A 26910-nucleotide genomic window follows, 5' to 3' on the forward strand; every position below is an offset into this window, starting at 1 on the left:
AAGTTGGCCCTATACTTTGATTTTTGTTTCCTTTTGGAATCAGTTTTACAGTTTCTTAGAGCAGCTGAATTAGAAATGGGCTTTGAGGAAAAGCAATTTAATTTTGAATGATACCTTTTAATCACTTTTATTCACCAGCGTGATTTTTAATCTGTGTCTTTTTCCTTTTAGAAATCTCCAAATTAGACATCCAGAGCAGCATTCTTGTTCTTTCTACATCTTGAATTAGAAACTACCAAGGCTCTTTAAGTCCTGAAAAGGAAATAAAAGGTAATTATGTTAAAAAGTTATTATTAAAATCATGTATAAACCTGGTTATAAAGTAAATATGATCCTTTGTATGTTGAGCAGAATTTAGGTATTCTCCAATTTTTCCTACCTTTTTCATTCTTACTTTCTCTTCCACCTTTTTCATTCTTACTTTCCCTTCCCTCCTTCCTTCTTTCTTCCTTCCCTTCCTCCCCCTTCCTTTACATATATTAATTTAGCAAACTTGTGGAGTCTGCCCTGTGCTGGTCACTGTTCTAAGCACACACACTGTATTCCAACTTCCCATGCCTTTGCAGGAATGGGGAGATTGGCAAAAACCATCCTTGTAGAACTGGCTCCCCAGCCTCTGTGCCGGCTGGTGGGGGGCAGATGCTTTGCCATTGGTTTGGCTGAGAGGCTGATCCCAGCACCCGCCCCACCTTCGCTAGCCCACTGGCCCTGAAATGCATGCGCTTCTCCCAGCCCTCTCTGAACTTGGCTGGGTGTTTACTTGCAGTGGCTTTTTTTTTTCCTGAGAATTCTGAGCACTCAGTGGATATTTAACTTCCCCAATTGACACTGTTAGAATTATAATCTCTCATGGGGTAGGTAAAATGGAAACAGTGTACTGTTCCCCAGCTACTGAATATGTGAATATTCTCACTGGACATGGGACCTATCATATATATATTTTTAATTACTAACATAATGTAAATCTTGCAAACAAATAAATGTTACAGATAAGTAGCATAGAATGCAACTTGCTACTCAAAAGCTACTCTCCAGATAAAATACTGGTTAGATTTAGGTGCACATTCTTTAATTATTTTTTTCTCCATGCGCATACTAATGTTCAGGTATTCAGTCTGTATTAAATCCCTTAACCCTATGAGTGAAAGTATTGGGGTAAAGATGACTTCATAATTTCTGGTAAATACTGTGACTTATTTTTGTTCTTGGCCTTTGTTAATCTAAATAATGATGTCTATGAGTTGGGGGCCACTGGCAAACCTATTATGCACTTGGTTTATTTGCTGGTGTTTTGTAGTTACTTTCTAATCCAGAGCACTTACCTCCCATTGTGTTAGGAATGCATTAGTTGTTCCAGTGTTCCATAGAGAACCTGGACTCATGTGGCAAGGTGAACACCCTTATCTTGGGTGGAGGGCAGGAGTGGTAAACTTCTCCCTAAGCTGAGAACTGTGGTAAATCCACTCCAGTGTGGCTCTTGAGACATCGATTTCATTAAAAAAAAATAATTTCTACTGTTATTTTAAATTCAGGAGGTGCACATACAGGTTTGTTACATGAGTATATTGTGTGATGCTGAGGTTTGGGATATAAATGATCCCATCAGCCAGGTAGCAGCCATAGTACCCCATCAATAGGTTTTTCAGCCTTTTCCCACTGTTACCCCCCCCCAGTAGTCTCCAGTGCCTTTTGCTCCCATTTTTATGTCCATGTGTACTCAGTGTTTAGCTCCTACTTATATGTGAGAACATGCTGTATTTGGTTTTCTGTTCCTGCATTAATTCGCTTAGGATAATAGACTCCAGCTGTGTCCATGCTGCTGCAAAGTACGTGCTTTCATTTTTCTAATGGCTCTGTAGTATTCCATGCTGTGTATGTACCACATTTTTTAAATCTAGTCCACCATTGATGTACACCTAGGTTGAGTGTATGTCTTTGCTATTGTGAATAGTGCTGCAGTGAACATATGAATGCATGTGTCTTTTTGATAGAACGATTTATTTTCCTTCAGTTATACACCCAATAATGGGATTGCTGGGTCAAATGGTAGTTCCAGTTCTTTGAGAAGTCTCCAAACTGCTTTCCACAGTGTCTAAACTAATTTACATTTCCACCAATAGTATATAATCCTTCCCTTTCCTCTGCAGAAGGAGCGTAAATGATTTCAACAAGCAAAACCAAATAGTCCTGTTAAAAATTGGGCAAAAGACATGCAGACACACTTCTCAAAAGGAGACATACAAGCAGCCAACAAACATGAAAAAATACTCGATGTCACTAATCATCAGAGAAATACAAATTAAAACCACAACAAGGTACCATCTCGCAGCAGTCAGAATGGCTATTATTAAAAAGTAAAAAAAATTAGTTTTATTTTTCACAGTGTCTCTATCCACTCTTAAGCTGTCAGCTGCAAGTCAGTTGATTGCCACACGTCTTCCTCCTGCTGACTGCCTCTTACTCTGGCTTCCTGCCTCCCTCCTGGGATGCCAGAGCATTGCCTCTGGTGCCTGACTCGGCCCTCCTACTACTTTTCTCTGGTAGCCTTTGTTAACCTCTCCATGCGCCCTTGGAATTGAGCCCTCTCATCACTGGATGCCCGCCACTATATCCCAAAACAATTTTGCCATAAATTCCAGCAGTCCCTCCTGAAACAGACCTGGGTAACCAAGAGCCCGAGTAGCAAAATCCATAGTCCAGATCCTACTATGGCCGAGGGACACAGTGGGCTGTGGTAACGAAGGGACAGATGACCATTGAATGGACATGGAGCATCCGTCTAGACCAAGACTTGTTATCCTGGAATGCCTAGTGCCCTGGACACTCAGAAATCCTGTCATTTGGGTCTTGTGCACTGGGTATCATTGAGTTGCCAGCTTTGAAGCAAGACTTCTGTTTTCTTATGGTGAGTTCCTTCAGGAAAACTTGGGCAAGGGGAGCGTCCCAGCTGGATTTATCAGCTGACTTACAGGTTGGAAGGTCTGGCTCTGCCCAAACCAGTCCTGGCCCCCTTCCTGTCCATTGTTTCAATTCTTCTCATGTCTAGTGACAGAGTGCAGTTCTGGAAAGCCACACTCCTCAGTGCTGAGGGTAAGAGTGTGGGCTTTAATGTTAGAACGACCTGGGTCAGGACCTGGACTCTGCCATGTGCAATATGTACAGCCCTGGAAAAGCTGTTTACTCGATGTACCAGCCTCTTCATCCATCAAAGCAGAATAACAATAGTGCCCAGATCATAGGAATGTGAGGTTAGGAATGTGAGTTGCAACATGAGCTGGCACATGAGAAGTGTTTGAGGTATGTTAGTAGCTTATGTACTGTGATCTTCTGCAGAATGGAGATAATACCTACTTCTGAGGGTTGCTGTAAACATTAAATGAGGTAGTGTATATAAATCCATTGTGCTGGGCGGATAGTGCATACTGTGTAACTGAGAGCCCTCCATGATAATGGTAAAGTAAAAATAGCACTATCAGCAAATGTGTTCAGAATGGGACAGACATTGTGACCCAGAGTGTGGGGGAATATCTAACAGTAGTAGGGAAGAATGGCCGCAAGTTCAGTCGTCTCATCGTTAGTTTAAGTCACCGTCTAAACTTTGGTCACAAAGGCTCATTCATAAAGGCTTTGGTTATGATTGACTACTAGAGTGAATAGTCAAGAGTTATGTGTCCAAAGATCCTTTTATTCTTATTAGGGACTACTTTTTAAAAGGCAGTATATTCTTGGATTTTTATGAAATTTAAAAATCAACTTAAGAGTAAAGATAGTAGTAATTATTTTGTTCTCTCATTACACAATATTTTTTATCATCCTTAAATGGGAAGTATACTGGAGAATGCTCACTTATGTTATATGGTTGTTATGAAATGATTAAAGCAAGCAAATTGAAATCTAATAACGTTTGACCCTATCATACCATACCTAAATTAAATGAGATGTATTTAACAAACTTTGGCATTCATTTTCCTCTACTTTAAACCAAAGACACATTTGAATTCTTGGTGTGTTAGAGAATTTTCTTACCATTTGTTTCACACATTTGCTTTTTGTACACTTGAAACTAATGACACTACTTGGCTTAAAAATGTCTTTTAAAGAAAAGAGTATATAATTACATAATTCACTGCAAGTCACCTTAGAAAGTGAATGTATCTGAGCCCTCCTGTCCATAGAGACCTGTCCTGTTATCTTAGCACCCAGACCTGGCATTGAGCATGCTCAGTATAGATGGGAACTGAATTGAAAAAGCAGCAAAGGAATTGAAGGTGTGAAAACCCATGTGTTAGAATGCTGAGAATATGGTGACATTTCTAATTTACCTTTAGCAGTACAGTTTAAACTATAATGAAAGACACTGTAGTGGGAGTAACATGTGCATTTGAATGCAGTGATAGTGATGCTAGTTCTTTGCTCTATGCTAAGTTTAGGATGCCGATGGGCTGGAGTCATCTGTCTCTTCTTTCCTTCTGCCCTCCTTCCCTGCTTGCCCCTTCCTCCTCTTTTTCTTACTAGCACCTACTCCTCCTCCTTATGAGACTGACCTTGTGCAAGGCCCCATGCGTTCTTGTTCTTCCAGCATTCCCTGTGCAGTAGCCTGTGCCTCTGTGGAGGAGGTCCTGATGCGAAGCAATAATGCCACTACACTTGCTGTTTCTGCCGTTGTGACTTGTATTCCTGTAGACCCTTACATCGGTCAGACACCAAGGGAAGGAGCAGGCAGTCTCTTTTTCAGAATCATGGTGGCACGTCTCTCATGCTGACTTAAGTCAACCTCTTAGAGTGGTTTTATCAGTGTCCTTTGCTATATCTTTTCTCAGCTAATTTGGGATGAAAACATTCTGTCTGTATTAACATCACTATATTCTGTCAGAGAACAGTATTACGCCTGAATTTCAGCAAGTCTGTTTGCATTTCACAGGAGAGAACCAGGCTTAGCCAGAAGTTTTATATTCTGTATGAAATCAAGACTTCTTATCTTACTTGATAATATTCATTCCTCATGGTAGAAATCTAAAACTGAACTTGCTAAGTGTTCTTCTCTCCAACAGTAGACATCAGCAGTCTTAAAAATCACTGACTTTTTAAAGTAAATTTGCCTTATTTCATGGCTGCCCACAGGTTAGGATTGGTCATGAGATTAAGGTGGTAGGAATAATACAGCCACCTCTCAAAATTTGTAATCATGCCAAGGGACAATTTCCAAAAACCAAGGAGTAGTTAAGGTGCTGATCTGAATGGGATAGATTAGTGAGAACCCCCACTCTTCTTGCACATGTGTGCACATGCAAACATGTGTGCACACATATACACCTCCCAGAGGTGTGATTTGATTTTGGACTTCAGCTGTTATTGAGTTTGCTTCCTTACTTGCTTTAGGTATTGATCTGACTTGAGTACCATTGAAGAGCAACCCCCTTAAGCGTGAGTGTATTTTAATATGTAGTAGTATACAGTTCTTCAGTCTCTTCAAACCCTAAGAATTTGAGTTTTTCTTTTCCAAGTACAAGAGTATACTAGTTCTCGGCCGGGCGCGGTGGCTCAAGCCTGTAATCCCAGCACTTTGGGAGGCCGAGATGGGTGGATCACGAGGTCAGGAGATCGAGACCATCCTGGCTAACACGGTGAAACCCCGTCTCTACTAAAAAATACAAAAAACTAGCCGGGCGAGGTGGCGGGCGCCTGTAGTCCCAGCTACTCGGGAGGCTGAGGCAGGAGAATGGCGTCAACCCGGGAGGTGGAGCTTGCAGTGAGCTGAGATCCGGCCACTGCACTCCAGCCTGGGCAACAGAGCGAGACTCCGTCTCAAAAAAAAAAAAAAAAAAAAGAGTGTACTAGTTCTCTGAAATTTGGTAATACAAACTTAGATTTTCCTGGAATGAGTTTCCCTTATTGTTATCCAATCATACTTATTATTTTTTAGCTTGTTTCGCTGTTTGAGTAAAGGGAAAAAACATCGGATGGTGTGTTCTAGTTTTTCAGATTGTTTGAAAACAGCAAGTATTGATAGACCTTTCATGTGTTAATGCCGTTAAGGTACAAGTATGTTAATTTTTTTTTTTTACATAGTCTATAAGCTGATCAACCTGCAACCTACTATCTATAGTAAATGCATTCTTATTGTTACATAGGATTATCTTTTTTAAAACAGTACTTTTAGTGACTTGAGGTTTTTACATATTAATATATAATTTTTACTTGACTTCTCTCTAAAAGGAAGTTTTTTTTTGTTTGTTTTTTGTTTTTTTTTAGTTAAAATGTTCTCCAGTTTGGAGCTTAGAATGGTGACTCATGCCTATAATCCCAACACTTTAGGAGGCCAAACTGGGAGGATTGCTTGAGGCCAGGAGTTTGAGACCAGCCTGGCAACATAGTGAAACTCAGTCTCCACAAAAAAAAATAAAATAAAAATTATCCTAGTGTGTGGTGCACGCCTATAACCCTAGCTATCCAGTAAGCTTAGGCAGGAGGATTGCTTGAGCCCAGGAATTGGAGGCTACGGTGAACTGATAGTGCCACTGCATTCTAGCCTGAGCGACAAAGTAAGACTCTGTCTCTTTAAAAAAAAAAAAAAAAGTTTTCTAATTTAGGTTGCATACATCAGTCATGATGATGAAATTCTTTTTTCACAAAAAGTATTGTTCACAATCTGTTTAGTTTTCTTAGTGGCATCTCTTTTCAGTGAGTACTGTCTTTGGCAATGTTTTCTGACTTGTTTCCTAACTTAACTAGAATTGGAAAACAGCCGTTACTTTTCTCTCTTTCTCTTTGTTGTCTGGGGCCCTCATACCTGACTATCTTGATTTTCGCTTTCTCCTTCCCACACTGCAGTTAACGCTTCATCTCTGAGGCTACTTTTCTTTGTTTGGAGTCTGTCAGCTGAACAGATAGGCATCACCAATGTGTGACACAAGCAGGGACTGTCTGGGTTTGAAATGCAAGATGTATTGTACCAAATGAATTCTAGATTGTCCTGCTTTAGTAGCTCACCCAATTTTTGTTTCTTTAATCTTCAAAAGGTACGACTGGGATACTTGTATTCCTGTAGACCCTCACATCAGTTACACACCAAGGGAAGGAGTAGGCAGTCTCTTTTTAGGATACTTGCACCTATTGAGAAAGCTTGTGGTCCTCTCCCTGAGTGATTGCTGATAACATTGAAATGCATGGTAGCCTCTTTTCACTTAAAAATTAAGTATCAGGTATTGCTTACTCTAGATTAGGTTACAGAGCTGCCATCACTCCTCATCATCAGCCCTGGGACCATTAATGATGACTGTTCTCTGGGCACAGTGCTGTGTTGTGTTTTGCACATGGAATCCTGGAGTGTTGAAGACAGAGATGTCGCATATTTAATTTTAACTCCTTGATTTTCAGAGGAGAAAACAGAGATCATTTCACAATTGCCTTCATATAAATAGTTGTAAGAATGCAACAAAGATATTCTTAGTATAGCTATTCTTCATGTAATTAAAATATCTGTGAAAATTACCTTTAATCCCAGCACGTTGGGAGGCCAAGGCAAGTGGATCACTTGAGGTCAGGAACTCGAGACCAGCCTGGGCAACATGGTGAAACCCCATCTCTACTAAAAATGTAAAAGTTAGCCGGGTGTAGGGGCATAGGCCTGTAATCCCAGCTGCTTTGGAGGCTGACGCAGGAGAATCATTTGAACCTGGGAGGCAGAGGTTGCTGTGAGCCAAAATCGCGTCACTGCACTCCAGCCTGGGTGACAGAGTGAGCGAGACTCTGTCTCATAAAAAAAAAAAAAAAAAATCTCTGAAAAGTAACAAGTACCTCAAATTATGTTAAAATTGATCGGCTCTCTCTACCCACCCTTCAGATCCACTTTATCCGGGACCCAGAGAAGAGCTTGGCATTCAGGAATTTCCTAAACAGCTGTGTGTTTGTGTTTGCTCATTCATTGGTTCCCTTAAGAAATGTATTCTGGGCACTCGCTGTGCAGTACCGGAAAGACGTGGCTCTTGATTGAGAAGCACATAGTTAACCCACCAGAGTTGTTATCTGATCCCATATTTCTTTAAATTTAGCATTTGACGGAGCCAGCAAGATTTGTGTTTTCGACAGAATTCCCTGAAGGAGCTGGGGAGAGCCTATCAGCCTGAGGTAGAGGCTATGAGGGCATTTCCCTGGGGCCAGGTTGCCGGGGGCTCAGCCTGGGCTGGCACTCACAGGGCCCCTCCTTGCTGGCCCTACTGAGCCCAGAGTCATTGTCATTCTCAGAACCTCCTATGTTTGGGTTATGCTAAAAATGTAGGGAGCTCTCTTACATCAGCCTTAATTTGACTGGAAGAGGTCAAATTAAAGTCCTTGTTTGGTTTCCTGCAAAGTCCCTGTTTCCTGCAAAGTCCCTGTTTGGCTCCTTGCTGGTTGGCCGAGGCAGGCGAGTCCACCCTGGAGTACCACAGGCCTGTTCCAGGGGCCAAGAAGGCCTTTGTCTCCAGCTCCATTTTCTTCCTCTTTGCTTTTGAACGTCTCACCATCCATGTAGAAAAAGTCTTATACATGTGGGATCCCACTGAGTTTATATGGTGTTGAAATTTCACTCACTAGTACTCTTCTCACAATTTAAAAAAGAGTCATTTAAGAAGTTATATCTGTTGAGTAGGCTGTGTTAGGAGCCGCTCCTGTCTATGGGACAGTAGGAAGTACAGCAGGAGTTTCAGAACCAAATTTCAGATCTGCCCCCTGATAGTGGTGGTTTGAGTCACATAGAGTGAGGTTAGCCTCCCCCTCTGAAGGTCAGTTCTTATATATATTTAAACATGCACACACACACACACACACACATACACACATATTAGAGACAGGGTCTCACTCTCTTGCTCAGGCTGGAGTGCAGTGATGTGATCATAGCTCACAGAAGTAACCTTGAACTCCTGGTTGCAAACAATCCCACCTCAGCTTCCCAAGTAGCTGGGACTACAGGCATATGCCACCATGCCTGTGGAGACAGTGTGGTCTCTAATTTTTAAATTTTGAATATTTAAATTTTTTTAAAATTAAATATTTACATCTTTTACATTTTTAAATTTTTTTTAAAAAATTAAATTTTTTGTTTGTAGAGGCAGCCTCTCACTGTGTTGCCCAGGCTGGCCTCGAACTCCTGACCTCAAGCGATCCTCCTATCTCTGCCTCCTGAAGCACTGGAATTGGTCAGCGCTTCTTCGACATACTGTACCCACCTCAGCTCTTTTTGAGTGAACCCTTTTTTTTCCCCCTGCAAAATATTTAACTTTCCCTACTTGTTATTTGGGCACAAATAATTCTGTCCCTAAAGTGGATTCATCGGCATTCTGCGAGAGTTTATTTATTGAACGCAGAAGCAGTTCGCTTTCCTCTAACATTACCAATACCTGAAATATGCTTACGGAGAGAAACTGGTGTCTGTAGCCCAGTGAGCGTGTGCCATATGCGCACGGCGGCTGCTCTCCCAGCCGTTGACTTGTGGCTCCTGCACAGTCATCTTGTCAGCATCACAGACCCACATAGAGACCAGGCACTCCAGGGCCGCTCTGCCTAGATTAGAGCTGGAGGAAGAGAAAACACTAACCCAGGCAGCAGTGGCCATTAGCCCACCCAGAACAGAATGCTTACACCCAGAACAGATGCATTCACATCTTCGGAAATAGTGCCTGTTTCCATATAATTTTAAAAACACTACCTCACCTTTTTTGCTGACAATTATATTAGGAACTTTAAAATTGTATTTTGATTTGAAATCTGGAGACTTACATTAAGGTAAGTGGAAAGTGAATTACAGCAATGCAGGATCAGCTTTAAAAAAAAAAAAAATTCAGTTTTTATTGAGACTGAAAATGTCCACTTAGGATATTTCTTCCTTCTCTACTATCCTTAAGTTGGTATATCATAGTTTATAGCTAAAATAAATGGTAGTGATAAATGTGACAAATGTACACTTTTTTAAAAGCAGAGGTTTAGAAATGGGAAAACCTTTTTTTTTTTTTTTTTTTTTTTTTGAGACAGAGTTTCACTCTTGTTGCCCAGGCTGTAGTGCAGTGGCACGATCTTGGCTCACTACAACCTCCGCCTCCAGGTTCACGCAATTCTCCTGCCTCAGCCTCCTGAGTAGCTGGGATTACAGGCACATGCCAGCATACTTGGCTAATTTGTGTATTTTCAGTAGAGATGGGGTTTCACCATGTTGGCCAGGCTGGTCTCGAACTCCTGACCTCAGATGATCCCCCAACCTCAGCCTCCCAAAATGCTGGGATTACAGGCGTGAGCCACCGTGCTCAGCCAAAAATGGGAAAATCTTAATTGCCCATGCCCACCTCGCTAACATAGCCAGGTGAAGGAAGTGAACATTCATCGGAGTGTTCATTCCAGCAAGAAATAGGACCACTGTTTCAATCTAAAATGTGATGATAGTTCCCACTGTTCTCCTATGTTACCTTTCTGTCCACATCTGAAACATCCAGTCATGACTATGTACCATCAGTGGTCCTCATTAATTAATTGATGGTGATATTTTAGCCAATATGTCAGCAAATGTTCTTTGCTGATTCTGTCTTCCCCATCCCCAACAATTTGATTTGTGGGTATTCTGTATCTACTGCCTGTGTGGAGTGAGCCACAGTCAGTGGAAATCATAACACATGGGGGCTCTTGTTGCCAGGTAGAGAAGGTAAGTGCACTACCTTGCATGGTAAAATTCACTCACTACAGTGGTAATCAGCTGTCACCAACTTGTGACATTGATGCCTTGCGTTGCACTGATTGGTGGAGGAAGAATGGGGGTCATCAACACTTACTGGTGTTAACCATCTGCTAAGTAAGGACTTACTTAAGACTAGTGCATGTATTTCTGTTCTCTGAATTTCAGCTGTAGGACTCAGTAATCACTTAACTACCAGATGGTTGACAGACAGCTGACTTCTGCTGTCAGTCAGGAAGCAGTGCTAGGAATTGAAATTATTTCCTTGCACTCTGATTTTTCTCAGATAAAATAAGCAGGGGTCTAGCTTCAGTTCTTAGTGGGATATAGCCTTGGGTAAAGTGCGTAAACTCTCCAAACCTGTTTCCTCCGTTTACCATGTAAAGGCTGAATAAAATAGATTTTGATTTCTCTGTTTTCATAAGGCATAGAATTTTTAATGTGACTATTATAATCAGGCAAAAATTTAGAACAAGTACTGTTATTGGACCGAAATCTCCTATTTCATCTTTTTAGATTCCACACATGTGATCCAGTGTATGGTACTAATTGCATTTGTGATGAAGAAATTCTAAAATCACAGATGTTGATTAATTTAAAAATGGAACATACGCATTTTTATTAAGCTGTTGAGTTACAGGGTTTGGGCTCCTCTTCCTGATTTTCTGGCGCAACCCAGCAGTGATGAGAATTGTAAGTACAATGTCAGCATCATGCAGAGATGAAATTAGGGGACCCATTTGTCTTTTGGCTGCTTTTGCAGAGATTCTTTTATACAATGTATCTATTCCTAGTTTAGTCAGACCTCTAATTTACCTGGATTTTTTTTGTGATACAAACTTCAGTTTTTCCCAGTGGGGTCTCCCCATCTTATTTCTTCCAAGAGAACTAGTTAAGTGATTGGTTGCAGGAGGTACTGTGGGACATTTTGGTACAGTTAGATAATGTGTGCACCATCATGTGCCAGCATTTTATGAGTAGGACTGCGCTTTTCTAGAATTGCTAGATGTAGGTGTGAGTGAAGCTTGAATGTTGCATATATTTAATTCTCTTCAAAAATATGTTTCTTGTGTATGTTGTGTTTTCTACTATCTAAAACTGTAATCCACATCAGAACTGGTTATCAAATCTCCTGGGATGCTTGCATAAGAATTGAAATAGATAAAAAGCATCTGCAAGTTAACATGCCAGGCATTTTTCTGGTTTCTAGCGGTCCCACTTCACACTGTGGGAATAGTCCTGGCTGCCTCTAGCCTGGGAAACTTTTCATGGTGCTTTCATCTTTGTAACACTTCCTTCTCTCTCTGACAGCACCAGGAACAGGGCCTGTTTGCACTGCAATGAATGAGATAATTTTCCAAGGTGGGAGTGCAATGCACCAGGGATTAGCTGATATTTAAAGAACATGAATGAAAGCAGCAAACACCTCACCAGGGCGGGCCGTACAAGCCTTTGGGCAGTTATTCCCTTGTAGGATTTGAAGTTTTATTGGCAGCTGATTAGGTAAACTGGAGTCATTTGTCCCCTAGGTGTGTCCCTACCCGTGAGGAGAGGTGGCCAGTAAATGTCAGCTGAGGCACCGAAGGCTGCGATGCACCAGCCCGGTGCCCTGTGAGGACGGCCTAGTGGAAACACTCAATGCATGCGAGTTTGCTTTTCAGACCTAATGATTACTTCAAGTCAGGGATTTTAACTTTGTCAGAAACTTGAGTTGTAAAACAGATTGGTCTCCTGAAAACTTCCCTGTCATTCAAGAGCCTTCATTTTCAATCTGGAATATATCACTAATTTTTAAACCCCTGACCTCTTTCAGCTTTGATTTTTTTACAAAATCTAAAGCAATATATAACCAAAACGAAATCTAAACACTTACAGAGTTTGCTATTGCCAGGCACTGTTTTAGCTATTTTACATGTATTACCTCATTTAATCCTCATAACAGCTCTGAGGTAGATTCTGTTATTATGCCATTTTATAGATGAGGAGACTGAGGCATAGAGAGATGAAATAATTTGATCAGGGTCATACAAGCTAATAAGTAGTGAAGCAGGTACTTGCATCCAATCAGACTGATTCTAGAATTCCCTTCTCTTGACTGCTATACTATACTGTCTTCAAAAAATGTAATGCAGATCTCCCTTATTTCTTTACATTTGGCTTGACTGTGTGAATACACATTTCCTCTTTTATGGGAGATATTTGAACCAATGAATATGAATACTATTTTTCTGGGCTTAGATATGTTTTGGCGGGCTTGAATAAAGCACCTCATCTGTGCTACTTGTGAATTACTTTCTAGAGCAGCATGAGTTCATACCTAGATACATGTGTTCTCAGAGGCACTGCATATACTGATACAAGTGAATAATGTGCAATCACAGGGGTGCCACTTACATAGACTACCATGGTCATGATGCCCCTGACATTGTGCAGTGTGCAGCCTATGCAACTGTCTGTGCAGCCCTTTAAAAGCTGCCTGCCAGCCTTATTTAGATAACTTTCAGGAACATAACAGAAAACGAATATACCTCTGGTCATAGTTCATGCTTTATAGGCTTACCTCAGTGCATCAAAGCTACCTTTCAGTTAAAAATGTATGAATGAAAAAATAAAAAATATTATATAGAACATGTCTGTATATTAAAATATCCATGTAAAAGCAGCCTACCAGATAAGTAAAGAAGCTGTTAGGGTGGCAGCTGAACAATCAAAGTAAGTACCTGTACTCATTTCTAATTTAGATGGACCTTAGTAGCCAGACTGTGGATGTTACACTTAACAAAATCATCAGCTTTGTAACTTTGCAAATTAGACACTGACACAATAGAATCAGAAAATAAAAACCAAATGGAAATATTTCGGCTGTCATTTAGCTTGAAACAACAAAACTCACTCACACATCATACTTCAGGGATTCATGGATGCTCTTTCATGAAGTACCGGTTGTGGCTAAAAATCAGGCAACACTTGGAAATTTTTATGAGACGGGCAGAATACTTTATGGATGAAGTGAAACAGAGCCCTCAAACTGTTTTATCAATTAAAGATATTCAATAGTACGTGGGTTATGTAGCATTTATACTACTTAGTTTTAGGAAATAATGAGTTAACTGGCTAAAATATAAAGCTCTCTTTCCAAGCAGCTTTAATTAGGTAAAAGTCAATGCTTAATAGTCTGTTAAAGCATTATTTTAAAAATTAGTGAAGTGGAATTAATTGTAAGCTAACAGTCTTAAGTTGGTGTGGTGTAGGCTTCTGCAATTACGATGGTTATTGTCACCTTTATTAAGGGAAGAGGGCTAGCACAGGGCATGATGTGGAGTTCACAGCACACTTGAATTCTATTCCCTTAACTCCTCACAGCAGTGCTGCATGCATCAGCAGTCATCAGGGCTGTAGCAGGGTGTCAGCAAAGTGACACATAACCACACTCTCTCTTGCTACTGTGTCACTCTTCAGTTAGAAAGTTGAGTATTGATAGTAGGATGAGGATTTAAGCATCTTGAGGGCGGGAAGATCCGTCTGTTTCCTGACTGCTCTATCCCCAGGGCCTGGCACCCAGTGAAATGAATGAACTGTTTTCTGATCTGACTGCATGCACACTCTGTGTACTCATGAGGCATAGGTCTGTTTCTGTGAACAGCTTTACTATATGTGATGTCTTTTAATGACTTGGACTTCTTTTATATTGTATTTATTTTTATTTTATATTGTGACCTTGAGGCCAGTTAGCCACCCAAGTTTCATCTGACAGACATGTTTGGTAGTTGATTATAGCAATTAAAGTTTTATCTATTGGTTAAAATTCGGAATTTATCAGCCGTCTGTGAAAACCACTGCACTATCGACCACAGACCAAGGAGGATTTTCATCTAATGAAAAACAAAGAAATTATATTAAGATCCTAATACCAGAAGGCGGGCATTCGGAGAATGTCTTAGTTTGCTCAGGTTGCTATAACACAATACCTTAGGCTAAGTAATATATAAACAACAGAAATTGATTGCTTATGGTTTTGGAGTCTAAGATCAAAGCCTCAGCAGAGTTAGTGTTCTGTGAGGGCTCCTTCCCCATAGATGGTGCCTTCTATGGAGGTTCACAGGCAGAAGGGACAAGGCAGCTCTCCGGGGCTCTTTTGTAAGATCCTGATCAAAAGCACTGATCCCATTCATGAGGGTGCAGCCTTTGTGACCTAATAATCTCCCAAAGGCCCCACGTTCTAATACCATCACCTTGCTGATTAGGTGAATTTTTTTTCTGCTGTGATCTTTTTGTTAACATAAGAATCATTTCTGTAACATAAAATATGACAATCAGTAAGCATGGTGGCCAAGTTAGCATTATCATATTAGCTCTAATTAGCTGTAATTGAATTTTTATATTTTATGCAATTGTCAAAACCAACCTTTACTGTATATTTTAATATACAACTGTGGACTTTAAAAGTGTTAGTAATTCAGTCTTCTAGGACTCCTGGATTCTCAGAAATCCTTTGCACATAGTTTTTGTCGTTCTGAAGAGTACCCATTTCACAGATGAAAAAACTAAGGCACAGAGCGGTTGTGGGGGGCCCAGGAGTTAACTATCAAATGTAACTGGAGACTCATGATTCCATGTAGTGTGTTCTTTCTAGTCTACAGTACTGTGTATACCAAGAATCCTCATTAAGTACAACATAGCCACCCATTAGCAAACCGGAGATAACCAGAAAGCCTTAGTTATATGTACATAGGTATATACTTTCTTCCTTGCTGGGACAACCTTTGGAACTCCCTTAGGGCAGGAATCTAAGAAGAAAATCAATGTATCCCTCTTACCATAGGCAAAGCAGCATTTCTTAATTTTCAACTTGTATCATCTGCCCCTGCTCTCACTTATTTTGTAAGAAGAGTCATTGATGCCAAGTCAGGCCACCATAATGGCCACTTTTAATTACTGCATCTCCAGTCTTACACTAGACCTTGCCATTCTATGTGATGGCAGAGGGGTCACACCTTACTGTAGTGACTATAGTGCAGTTGTATGTGCAATGTTTGGTTGTTTTATGAATGTTGGAGAGAATTTGTACTGTAGGACACAGGGTCTTAAGGTTTTATGTATTGGGCTGAGGATCCTATTTTATATAATGGCAGATTTCTAGAGCTGATGTTGACAGCCATAATGTTAACACATTTTCAAAGCAAAGAAAGTTGGATGGAAGAGTTACGAAGAGAAAATATTGGTGATGATAGGGAACACTTCCAAATGATATTGAAAATAATATTCCAGGAGAGAATTTGATTAGATAGAAAATGCAAACTGAGTACACTGCTTTCCTATGAAAACAGTGAAGACTCTTTACTAAGAATGAGATATTGTGGTATTTTGGAAGCAGTAGCATGAGCATTCTGCAGGATTTCAAATAGTTAAATAATTATTATGCCTTGGCCCAGGAGTCTCAGCCTGTCTGCAGAGAAGAAGCGAATATTAAGTACCTGAAGCCTTTGCTCTGAGGTCTGTGTTGGGGGAGGATGTTTGTAGTAAGGTTTGGGTCTAGTGGATGCATTCATAAACTATAGAGATATGTGAACTATGCCTGGAAGCTACCATTTTTGTTTCCTCTGGAAGTTCCAGAGTAGAAGGAATCATCATAGTCTCCACCCATTACCTCAATGGCATCCCTGAACTACATCTGGGCTATAGTTCCAGCAACTGACCAGAGGCACTCTGTACCTCATCAAATTGTAGTTAATCTTCCTTTTTCCTTTCTCTCTGTCTGACTTACATAAATCAAGTATGGTCCTTAGTAAATATCTGAAGAGGTAATTTCCTATTAAATAGGAATAGTAATAGAGGAATTCTATCTGTACAGTTTATACTTGTTTTGGTAAATGACTGATCTCTTGTAAAACTTGAGAGCTTTTTCTGGGCTATTCAGTGTGCATAATGAATATTGATATCTTAGGGCTTTAAAAAATAGCTTCCTTATGTAGGCGTTAGTGTGCTTGGAGACCAGTTTGAGAATTTTGAAAAAAAAAATTTAATGTCAAAGTAGGATTTAATTTAAACTTTAGCGTCTTCATCTTAACCCTCTTTCAACTTCTCCAGAACAGTTATTAGCATAAAAGCTTAATGATTTACATCTGAAGGTTATGTATGTACTGAGGAAATTCAGTGTTGATTCTAAATACTTCTTAGTCATCCTTAAACCCAGCTTGAAGCTCTAGGGTGCTTAAGCGTAGCTCGTTATTACAGAAGTAAGTCATCAGTGAATTGTTTGGCAAACAGCAGTTGGTAGTGGTTTTTCTCTAACTTAGCCTCTTTCAGAAGTGTCTGCATTTTTCAGGAAAATTATCTGTTCATATTTTGAGGATAAAAAATAGCATTGAAGGTACTTTTAGTGCAGATTTGCTGGGGCTATTTTGGTGGTCCTGAATTTTTTTTTATTTTATAAAGGAATATTAATATTGGTCTCCCCATTATACTTCTTGGAATTCCTTACCTGCTGATACCTGACACCCTTGCCTCTGTGGGGGAGTTTCCCATTATTGGGGTTTCCTCAGGCCCCAACCCTCCTGTCTCTTCTGCCTCCCCTCCTCCAAGGCATTGGTGTCTTCCTAGCTTGATCATCTGCCCCTACCTTCCCCCTACCCTCCTTTCCTTTTTAGTTGTGGTGAAAAGCATGATACAAAATTTACCATCTTAATCATTTCTAAGTAAATAATTCTCGGGAGTGTTTTGTTATTGCTTTATATTATGAATTTTTAATTTTAAAATGTTCACATGTTTATTAGCTGCATCTCTACAGCCAAGATCTAACCTACTTAAGGGCTTGGGCCACATGTTGTCCTTCTCACTGCATGCAGTCAGTGCATCCATTATGTGCCTGTTATTTCCAAGCACTCTGTTTTGCATTCCTGACTTTCTTGAGCACACAGCAGCTGTTAAACATCTGATCACTGAGTTTCAGAAATTTTTTTTTAGGAATGATTTTCAGTGGTAGAATTTGAAAACAGCTTGTGTGAGTAGTCATAGCTCACTCTTTTAAAAATAAATGCCAAATAAGAATTGGATTGTCGTGGGGAAGTCTCTCACTTAAGAAAAATCATTGTAGAGTAATACCAATTGAGATTTTCATTTCCTTTCAGCAGGACTGGTAGGATAGATACTGTGTGTGTGTGTGTTTTCTTAAACTATAGTGTTGATTAATTTCTTTTTTAATTACTCTGCCATCTCAAGAATACATTTATTGTCATTTTAGATTGCTGGGTCAGGAATGAAAGTTTGAGTGTGTTTGATTTCAGTCCTGAACTCTCATATATTATGTTTCTGGGGAGTGAGCTTGGTTTTAATATAACTTTCGATTTGGGGGATTTTAGAAGTTAATGCATAAAATAGTGTTCCCTTTGCATGGATGGATGAAATTTTGTGGTGTTCAAACTGTTGTATTAGAGATGTGAATGCCTAATCATAACATAAATTCTGTCAACTATCTTTCATATTTAAGCAGGTTACAATGGATAGAAATATTTCTTGAAAAGCTAGTCTTTTTTTTTTTTTTTTTTTTTAATGTAGTTGCTCACAGTCCTTAGGCGCACAGCAAATGCCAGAACTGCCCTAATTAGGTCAGATGTTTCTCATTAGCTTGTAACAGTCTTGGATAGATGGATGGATGGATGGATGGATGGATGGATGGATGGATGGATGCACAGCAGATAGATTGACCCAGGATAGACACTTTAATCGACCCCTCGCCACTGTCACACTACACATATATAACTCCCTGGCTACACTGAATCTTAAAGACTACACATACCACTAATATTGTACTGATTGAAATTGCTCATTTCAATTCCTAACAGACTGTCTCTGTCTTTCTTAATAGCCTGTGAATATCTGCAGAACAAGGGCTGACTTACCTGTTTTGTTAGTGCCTAGCATGGAATAGACACAGAACAAGTGTCTATAAATTGAAGTAACAGTGTGATGGCTTATGAAAGCAAAATCAGATGCAGAATATTTGTATATTTTATTTCAGAATATTTATATTTCAGTAAGTTAATGCTCACTCTTAAGTAAAGCAATGGGAAAAACATCCTCTAATATGTACTTTTTCTTGTAATAATCTACTGATGGTACTGATGGCATATTTTTATTAGCATTCCTTGGAATTCAGTAAGCATTTACAAAGGATCCTGTATACAGCAGATAATTAGTATTTTGATGAATAGAAGATGAACACTTTTCCTAATATACCTCATAGAAATGTAAATAAATTATATTGTTGATATTCCTGTCATTGATGTTAACATTAATAAAATATCATGGAAGGGCTGGTTTCAATTTACCATTTTTGAGAAAAATGGCATATGCATGGTGGTCTTTAAAATAGTCATTGTCATTAAGGATTTGTATATTCTGTTTTTTCGCAGATGTCATGGTCTTGTGGGGAGGATAGAATATTCCTCAGCCACTTCTTACACTTTTTTTAACACGTTGGTTCCGTGTTCACACCTGTGAGTTTAGGTGATAGTGCTGTGAGATACTTTTAGGATGTTATTTTTTGCGTGAACAAACAGAGGCTAGGCTTAGAGGAAAGCATACCAGTTTTTTCTTGCTGCATAACAAATTTCCACAGACAGCACCCATTTCTTAGCTCGGTGGCTCCAAGTCTGCCATGGCTCAGCAGGGTTCTCTGTCAGGGTCTCCGATGCAAGGAGTTGGCTACACGGCCCTCTCGAGTAAGGCCATGGGGAAGAATCTGCTCCTGAGCGCTCATTCACGTTGTCAGCAGGGCTGAGGTCTCTGTTTCCTGGCTGCAGGCCGAGGACTGAAGTTTCTGGAAGCTCCTAGAAGCCACTTGCATTTGTTTGCTGTGGGCCTTCTCAGGAACATTGCAGCCAACAGCAAGATCCCTCATCAGATTCCCGTCAGACTTCAAATCTCTTTGGATTCTTTTCTGTGACCAGCCAAAGGAAGCTCTTTTAAAGGGCTCATGAAATTAGGCTACGCCCATCCAGATAATCTCTCTATCTTGAGGTCACTGTGGCACACACCTGCCAATCATGGGAGTCAAATCCATGGTATTTACTAGCCAAGGGATTACACACAGGGCATACACCAGGGGGTGGGAAGTCCTAGCCCCTCTTTGAATTCTGCCTCCATGGAAAGGTCAGTTAAGATGCTTGGGAAATGCTGCCAAATTTACCCCAGCATTTATACTACTTCTACTTTGAGATGCTGAAGACCGTGCTCTAAGAACTCTCTTCTTGTTTAACCTTACTGTGTTTCTATGGGAAAGGAAAGCAGTGCTCTGTCCTTGGCGTACAGAGATGTTCTTAATTTACAGTCAGTAGGGCTGAGGGTTTGATGCTTATGATTTCCGTTCATTGAACTGTATTCTTTCAGCCAATCACTCCTGGGCCAGTGGTACCCAGATGAGGACTGTAGTCAGATGTGCAGGTTTGCAATGAACGTAGAAACCAAACTGACCCTTGTTAAGGGCTTAACCTAGGTTAAGAATTTGACAAGCTAGGCCACAGGGAGCTGCCCTGCCCTGAGTTCAAGACTAGAGGAGTGACTTGTCAAAATCACTGTTTTGGGCAGATTAACCTTGAAGCTGTGTGAATGGTAAGAGGGGAGAAGCCAGAAGCAAAAGCTAGCCAGGAATTCAGAAATGAATGCTCATTTTTCAGTGGTAAGGGAGATTTAGAAATGTATTGTGTTCCTTGAATTGCTACTATCAATGGTGGTAGTGCCGGGAAAATTAAAAAGACTGAGGAAGTGTAAGCAAGCTATAAGACAAAATCAGGCTGCTTGTTAGGACTTGTGAGCACCTGGGTAGCCTATGTTTACTTTCCGGAGAGACCATATGCTCGTGACTTTCAGGGTGCATTGTTCAGGTAAATCATCACTTTGTGTATGGGACTTGCAAATATATAACATTTGGCATTTCAAATGGTAAAAAGTACTATGGAGGAAGATAAAGCAGGAATGGGGATAGATGCATATTAGTATTAAGTGTATATCAATTTGTGGCTTTTAAAAATCACCTAACATAAGTTGTTAACCTGAGGCACATGGGTTGGAATGGATATAAATGTGTATTTTACATGAAGTTGTATTTCACATTTATGGCGTTTGACCATGTGCTCTCCCCTACCTCTTTCAAAAAGCAACATTCATTTAAATGAGGTGGATAATGGATCTATAACATTTATTATTCTGATGATAGGATGTTCATTGCTTCTGAATACCTTACTTCTCTCTGTTTGATCATTAACTTAATCACATACTCTAATTTTCCTAGAGTCAGTATTCAAAGGGAGTTTGGCTTTTACTTCCTTTTCCTTCCACTGTTTGACTGAAGAATTTTTGAAATAAAAAAACAAAACATAGGAATCATCTGTGAGGCTGGGCACTGGATAGGGAACACATCTGTTTCATGTAAGTATAAAATGCTGGCTTTACGAATATTCAATGTGGAGTTCTCACCACATAGTTGACTGAAATTTTCCATGTTTGCAGTGGAACTTGAAATGAAAATAGAACTATATAGCTTTGTTACCATGGGAAGGGATAACATTTAATTCCATCCTTTGTGACTCAACAAAGTTCTGATGCAATGCAATGACAGTAGAAACAGATCATAGAAAGCAGTATAGAGATGTTGAGATCCTGATGTTTTAAAAGTAAACCTATGTAGTAAATAGTAGACTAATTCAATAATTATTTCTTGATAACTTATTTATCAATAAATATTCAATAAATATTTATTGAACAGGGCACTGTTCTGCAGACTGGGAATATAGCAGGAAACAAAAAATGTTCTATCCTTGTGAGGCTTATATTTGAGTGAAAGGAAGCAGAGAATAAATAAATGTATAACGTATTTGTCATTCAGATGGTAAAAAGTACTACAGAGGAACACAAAGCAGGGATGGAGATAGATGTATATTGTATATTGCAGGGGTGGGATACAGTAGCGATTTTAGAAAGCGTGGTAGGCAGAGTTCTAAGATGGCCCTCGCAGTGGTTGGTTATAAGCCTGATAGAGTGTGGTGAGGGTGATGGGCTCTTACTGCTGTGATTAGGTTGCAGTATATAAAACTCTTACCAGCTGACTGCAGTAGAGAGTCTTGCTGGCCTTGCAGAAGTGAGATGCCATGTTTGAGAGAGTCTACAAGAGACCAGTAAGACAGCTACAGACATAGATTGCAAGGGATGGTGGCTTGGGCCAGGGGTTGACTGTCAGGTGGTGAGGAATGGTCAGGTTCTGGAAAGACTGATAACAGAAAGTATGAGATTTAATGACAACTTGACTGTGTGGTGTGATAGAAAGAGGAACAGAAATGCTGACTCCTGAGTTTCTGGCCAACACAGCAGGAAGAAAGATGCTGCCATTAACTGACAGAGAAGAGTGTGGTGGGGACAGGTTTAGGAGAGATCAGGAACTCAGTTTGAGATGCTGATGACATGCAATGGAGACATGGAGTTGGCCATTGAATACACCAATACCTAGAGATGTGAATGAGGAAGTCATTAGCATATTTATGGTATCTAAAGCCATGAGGTCCCTAAGGCAGTCAATATAGATAGGCAAGAAAAATGTTTTAGACCAGAGTTTTGGTGCTCCAGTAAAATATTTTCAATTATTTTATCTCCATGATTTTAATGTTTTATTATTAACTTTTGTTCAATATTTGGTTCAACTTAAAATGTTTTTCTATTCCCTTCTAGAACTTCAGCTGACTTAAAAAATTTTTCTGTTTGTGTTTGGTATACTGTATTACTTACGTATTTAATGGAGAAGAAAAATCTTAGACAAACTAAATTGAACGTAGGTTACTTGAGAAATGAATGATTCTCAAATTGGGAAGCCCCTGAACCAGCACAGGTTCAGAACTCCAGTGCTACCACGTGGTGGAAGATTTATGGACAGAAAAAAGAAAGTGGTGTAAGAAAACTGAAGTAAGGTGCAGAAACAACCAGATTAGTTACAGCTCAGTGTTTGCCTTATTTGAAATTGGTTTGTACAGGTGGCTGCCTTTGATTGGCCAAAACTCAGTGATTGACACAAGAGTAGATGACAGTCTATTTACACATCCAATTAGGTTACAGTTTACTATGAACTGAAAAACCTTTAGGCCAAACTTAAAATGCATAAGGAGGCAGCTATAGGCTAAATTTAATTTAATAATTAGATCTGAGGAGAGTGGAGGTGGGAAGATGGATATGAAACCACAAGATATGACATCTCCTGATGGGAAGATTCTAGCACCAGCTAGAAACAGTGTACACCCATGGTAGCCTCCTTCCAGAGGGCAAATAGGTATATACATCGAACATCTCCTTCCAATCCCAGATGAACAAAATCAAGCAGAGTGTTTCTATACTTCTCCCTAGTCCTCAACTTCATTAGCAAAGAATCAGTGTGGTTTTTCAAAATGGAATTTATGGAAGACCCATGGCTAGCTGGGTGTAATTTGCTATATATCTTCAATTATAACTGTTTAAACAAATAGATACACAGAATTGGGAAGGTAGACTGTCAGTGAGGATAGACAGAAGATGGAGACTGCAAGAACAGAGCCTTTGAGAGTAGATGAGAGCATAGTCTCGGGAGCCCTTGGGAATCTACCTTTGCTGAGTGCACTGGGGCCAGTATGTTTGCAGCTAGAGGCTTGTAAGAGTTGATGGCAGGAATGGGGAGAACTATGTCACTCTAAAGCAAAAGACCTCTACCGGTAGATCTACTTTTTTTTTTTTCCCCCCCAAGACAGAGTCTTGCTCTGTTGCCCCGGCTGGAGTGCAGTGGTGCAATCTTGGCTCACTGCAAGCTCTGCCTCCCGGGTTCATGCCATTCTCCTGCCTCACCCTCCCGAGTAGCTGGGACTACAGGTGCCCGCCACCATGCCCAGCTAATTTTTTGTATTTTTAGGAGAGATAGGGTTTCACTGTGTTAGCCAGGATGCTGTCGATCTCCTGACCTTGTCGTCCACCTGCCTCGGCCTCCCTGTAGATCTACTTTTTATGTAAGTAATCCCTGTAATTAATAAATTTCTTTTTTAGGCTAGTTACATCTTTACTCATGTATCTTAAAAATTAACAGTTATTTCATAGCACTTTCTCAAGTCCTGTTTTCCTGCTTTTTTTTTTTTCACCTGATATTAGAGAAAGCTGTTTAGTTACTGAATTGCTTCAAATGATAAGTAATTCTCCACAGTGGTACCATTTTTTATTTATTTATTTATTTTTTTTTTTGAGGCCGAGTCTCGCTCTGTCGCCCAGGCTGGAGTGCAGTGGCGCGATCTCGGCTCACTGCAAGCTCCGCCTCCCGGGTTCCCGCCATTCTCCTGCCTCAGCCTCCCGAGTAGCTGGGACTACAGGCGCTGCCACCACGCCCGGCGAATTTTTTTTGTATTTTTAGTAGAGACGGGGTTTCATTGTGTTAGCCAGGATGGTCTCGATCTCCTGACCTCGTGATCCGCCCGTCTCGGCCTCCCAAAGTGCTGGGATTACAGGCTTGAGCCACCGCGCCCGGCCAGTGGTACCATTTTTTAAAGATCCATACAGATCATGATATAACATCTTTGGGAACTGAAATAATTATTCTTACCCTTGCTTGTTCCAAAAAGGACTGCAGCAGCAACCTTTGAGAGTTTGGATTTTCAGTAGTTTATCTACTGTAATGAGGACATTAGCCCAGGGCAGCCAGCAGAGCTGACCTTGTCACCATGGCAAGTTAGCAGCGGGGTCAGAGAGCAGCGTGGTTTCACTGTGTACACTCTGATTTTCAGTGCTAAAAGTCCAGAATAGCTCTCTACTTGACCTGCCATGGGCATTTGCTCAGATCTGACCAGCAGATGTTCAGTGTTGAGGATCTGGTTTTAGCAGATTGCTTTGGAATATGTTTGAAAAGGTCTACTCTTCTTATACCTTGATACATCTTTTTCTGTCTTTTCTATTTATACCTTTTTGGTATTTAAGTAGATACCATTCCTGGTCTACAGATTATATTTTAATTGATTTTCCTTAAACCTGTGGAAACAAAGTATTTTGAGTCATTTGAGAAAAATACAGCAAGCTTTTCTCTGCTCCTCTTACTGTTTTGTATGTTTTTCAAAGCATGGCATTTTCAGTGCTCTTTTGAAGTTCAGTGAATCAATTGAGCTCTTACGTGACAGAAGTGACTTTTTTCTTCTAAGGTACACTGGCCTTGTTGAGAGCCAATCCTGGTCAAATGAAGCATCCTCTTATAAGTAGAACACTTTCTTTAGCCATCTGGAGTCACACATGGGACCCACTCTACTTCTAGCTGTGATCCACATTGACACCTGTTAATATGCTCTGTGTAAGAAAGGATAAACACCCTCAAATCTCATGTTTCATGATAAAAATTAACAATATGCAGAAACTGGAGAGAAATATTGACTGCATCAAAAGTTGTACAGTTGGAGACAAAGGGTTTCATATTTATGCCCTGAAGTTTCAGCTTCCATTGTTTATTAGAGATGGGATTCCACAGGATCTTTTAGTCTAGCCTACATCAGGGGTTGGCAAACTATTGCCGGTGTGCCAGATCCAACCCTCTGTCTGTTGTGTAAATAAAGTTTTATTGGCAGACAGCCATGATCATTTGTTTATGTGTTGACTACGGCTGGTTTCACTACAGTGGTGGAGTTGAGAGGTCATGAGAGACTGTCCTGCAAGGCATAAAGTATTTACTATTGGGTTCTTTATGAAAAAGTTCACTAATCCCTAGTTTAGTATATATAACTTTTTTAAAAACTAAAAATTTTCAGTCACTAAATAATTTTGGAATAATTGATATTTTTAGCTTTGTCAGCATGAGTCCATCTAGAAGATGGTTTAAAATAAGTATAATTTACATATTTGGCTTTCTAATGCCGTTTCAATTTCTGCAGATTGTTAAAATCTAACTTAAGAAGTGTAATGTAATTGTATAATAAAGTCAGACTACAAGAGAGCACTGACATTTTATATAAAACTAAGTATTAGATTGCATTTTCATATAGCCTGATAACATTTAAAACTAAAATCTTCATGAAGGCATAATTCATGTATCTGCTAAGTGCTCCCTTATAAATTACCCAAGATGACATGTTTATGGCCAAACATGAAGGTTGGAGTTGCTTTGACTGAAATCGCATGAAAACTTAGTTTTTTCAGGTTGATGTGCGTGCATTTCTGTGAAAATTTCAGCATTTCTTTCTGGTAGGTTAAATTGTCATACAGTGCATAGTTTATTTGAACTGATACTCAGTTTTTTGTAGGCTGTTGGTTGTTGATGTGTGTTCCAGTGTGGTAATGGTGGGTCCCCTTTCCCAGCATTTTCCATCCCACCCCTGCTGTAACAGCAGGATATAGTCACAGGGTCTGGAACCCTGCATGCATGTTCTCTCTGTCATTTCTTGCGCTTTGGTGACTCAGGTGGGATGCAAGGCCGAAAATGAGGAGGCCCTGTGTTTTTAGTGGAAATGATCTGCCTTTCTTTCTGTCTAGAGCTGGTAAATGAGGGCAACACAGGAATGGCATTAAGTGCTGCAGAGTGTAATTACCGCTTGATTTGTTTACACCATGGCCAAGGGGTGAGGCCACTGCCATGACAGGACACTCAGCTGGGCTCCCTGGTCATGGGCTGTCTGGAGGGCTCTGCTTCCCTTTGCTGATCCTGCACTTGGTCACTGCCCACCTTGGTGAGAGCACTGGACAGACGAGCTCTCCAGGGTGACCTGGCTGGGTCCTCTCGAGCACACACTGTGGGCACAGATACAAAAGTGCTGGGCTTGTTGATGGAGTGCCTGAGAATTGTCAGACATGGACCTGCTCACACATGTGTGCACAAACACAGGGCACATTTAGGCAGCTGAGTACAATGTTTTTGGTAAGGCTGCCCTTCTGTATTTCCTAGCCATTGGGAAATTTGGCTATAGTTCATTTTCCTAAAGAATATGACTTTCAGTTTTTCTTGTTTTTTATACTGCCGTGAACCAACCTTAAGGATCCAAATTCTCTCAAACAGACTTTTTTAAATCAAGAATTCCCCTTTTCTCAGCCTCCACCCTTTTCTCTGTCACCATCTTAAGCCCCTAGGAAGGCCATGCAGTTCAGAAATAGTGATGTGGCTTCATGGTTCAAAGGCACCTCTTGGGGTCCGCTGCCAGCATGCTCCAGTTCCACCTCTTACCGGTTGGTAGTCCTGAGGAGTT

The 26910-nt window shown here is 40.3% G+C and overlaps 1 protein-coding gene across 2 annotated transcripts in view; it reads left to right on the forward strand.

The window, feature by feature from the left end:
• Nucleotides 1–26910, forward strand: part of FAM110B (family with sequence similarity 110 member B) — a 152973-nt gene that overhangs the window by 36353 nt on the left and 89710 nt on the right. For both annotated transcript variants that reach the window (NM_001193942.2, XM_028852215.2), the window contains 1 exon segment: nt 172–270. The gene's annotated coding sequence lies outside the window, so the exon portion shown is untranslated.

The sequence above is a fragment of the Macaca mulatta genome, chromosome 8 (assembly GCF_049350105.2).
Source record: "Macaca mulatta isolate MMU2019108-1 chromosome 8, T2T-MMU8v2.0, whole genome shotgun sequence".
Lineage (NCBI taxonomy): Eukaryota > Metazoa > Chordata > Mammalia > Primates > Cercopithecidae > Macaca > Macaca mulatta.